The sequence below is a fragment of the Procambarus clarkii genome, chromosome 19 (genome assembly GCF_040958095.1).
Source record: "Procambarus clarkii isolate CNS0578487 chromosome 19, FALCON_Pclarkii_2.0, whole genome shotgun sequence".
Taxonomy (NCBI): Eukaryota; Metazoa; Arthropoda; class Malacostraca; order Decapoda; family Cambaridae; genus Procambarus; species Procambarus clarkii.
This window is the reverse complement of record NC_091168.1, coordinates 43,357,761-43,359,615: the sequence shown is the minus strand read 5'-3', so window position 1 is coordinate 43,359,615 and position 1,855 is coordinate 43,357,761. Positions and strand designations below refer to the sequence as shown.

The 1,855-nt window shown below is 38.1% G+C and overlaps 1 long non-coding RNA gene across 1 annotated transcript; it reads left to right on the top strand.

The window, feature by feature from the left end:
- The first annotated feature begins 34 nt into the window (after positions 1 to 34).
- Positions 35 to 1,001, top strand: LOC138366513 (uncharacterized). Its single transcript, XR_011229150.1, has 3 exons — positions 35 to 249; positions 386 to 514; positions 894 to 1,001. It is a non-coding gene; the product is annotated as an uncharacterized lncRNA (long non-coding RNA).
- Positions 1,002 to 1,855: the final 854 nt, after the last annotated feature.

The following is a 1,855-nucleotide window of genomic DNA, read 5'->3' as shown; positions in this document are numbered from 1 at the left end:
TGAAGAGAGAGGGCAGCCTCCCGCCCCCACAACACACTACCTCGCCTCACACCCAGGCACCCACACCTCCTGTGGCACCTGCCACACCTCTGTGGCACCTGCCACACCTCCTGCTGCACATGCCACACCACCTGCGGCACCTGCCACACCACCTGCGGCACCTGCCACTCAAGATCTTAGACCTGCAACTCAAGACGTTCTCCCTCTTGATGTTGCAAGATGTTGCATATTTCAGACCAATTATATTAGGTTAGTATGTATTATGTTTTATATCTTGATACTATATCATAAATAATTGTAAATATAAAGCTGCTGTTTTTTTTAATTTTTTTTATTTTTTTTTTTATTTTTTTTTTTAATAATTTTTTTTTTTTTTTTTTATCAGGCAATCTTCATGGAACTTACACACCTTACTGAAGGAATGCCAATCTACAAGGGTGGTAATTTTGATTGAAATTGGTAGTTCATCAACCTCAGCCAAAGGTGGCTGAACTTTGACCTTCATTTTTTACAGGTAACTAATTTGCAACTATATGGTTGAATAACTTTTTTATTTATTATTCAATTTACATGGAACTTGCACATTATATGTAGAGTCTGTGCCTCTAAAAACTCAAGTTATATATTTCCCCTAAGATCATTTATTGATTTTATATATATTTATAAACATCATTTTGTTGCATAATTTTTTGGGTGAACTTTGAAAATTTGTATTATTGCACTAAATAGGTTTGGGATAATAATGCCACTAGACAACCTTTATTATATAGTATTGTGATAGCTGAGTATCATAGAAATAATATCAGTTGATATTTGTATTTGTTATATCAACTTTAAAACATGTAAAAAAATGGTTAAAAAAGTTTTTTTTTTTTTTCTCCCTCTCTATTTAGGCTGCGATGCTGAAACTTGGACCACTTGCAGCCCTCTTCACGTGTAACACGTCAATAAATTTTCATTGCACTAGAACAACTTTTATGAACCCTAACTATCGCCCCCTTAAGTTTGATGCGCAGGGCTTCAGTAGCCTCACATTCCAGTAAGTAGTGCAACAGTGGCGCCTCTGCTTCTGTTTCACAGATGTGACACTCTTTAACTATTGGCTACAAGTGCCAGCAGCACTTGTAACCAAGTCTGAGTCTGTCTATGGCTACTGCAATGTCTCTGGATATCTTTTTGCTAGGCTTGAAAGAGGAGTAACCAGTGGCTTGTTCGTACCATATCGCGATCTTCCGTAGTAGTGGATCTTCCTTCCGCTTCTTTGGCTCTGTGGCGACTTTTGTTAGTTGAGAATATTTTCTTCTTGATTTGCTCCTTTATCTGTGAGAAACTTGGAGGTATTTGAACCTTTACAACAGGTAGAGCAGCGGCAGTTTTTGCTAGTGAGTCTGCCTTTTCATTACCATCTATGCCAATGTGACTTGGTATCCAATTTAGGGTGATTGACAGCCCTCGATTATGGGCTTCTTATCCTATATGTTGAATTTCTGTGAGGAGTTGTATATTATCTCTGTGCTGACTGGATAACAATGCCTGGAGCGAAGATTTAGAGTCTGTATGACATGTAAATTATTCTCAATTGTATAGTTTATTGCCTCCTTCAGGCCATATAATTCTGTTTGCAATGTTGAGCACCATTCATGCTCCAGTAAGCTTTATGGTTGGTACTGTAAACTGCTGCCCCAGTAGAACCTTTTCCTTGATCAACTGATTCGTCTGTGAAGATGTGAGTCGTTGTAGGGTTAGAGATATTTTCCATTTGTTGTTCTATTACTTCCGTGCCTCTGCGGGTCACATGCTGATTTTTAACTGGTAATCTTTCAATGATTATCTTTAGATTCGATTCTTCCCATGG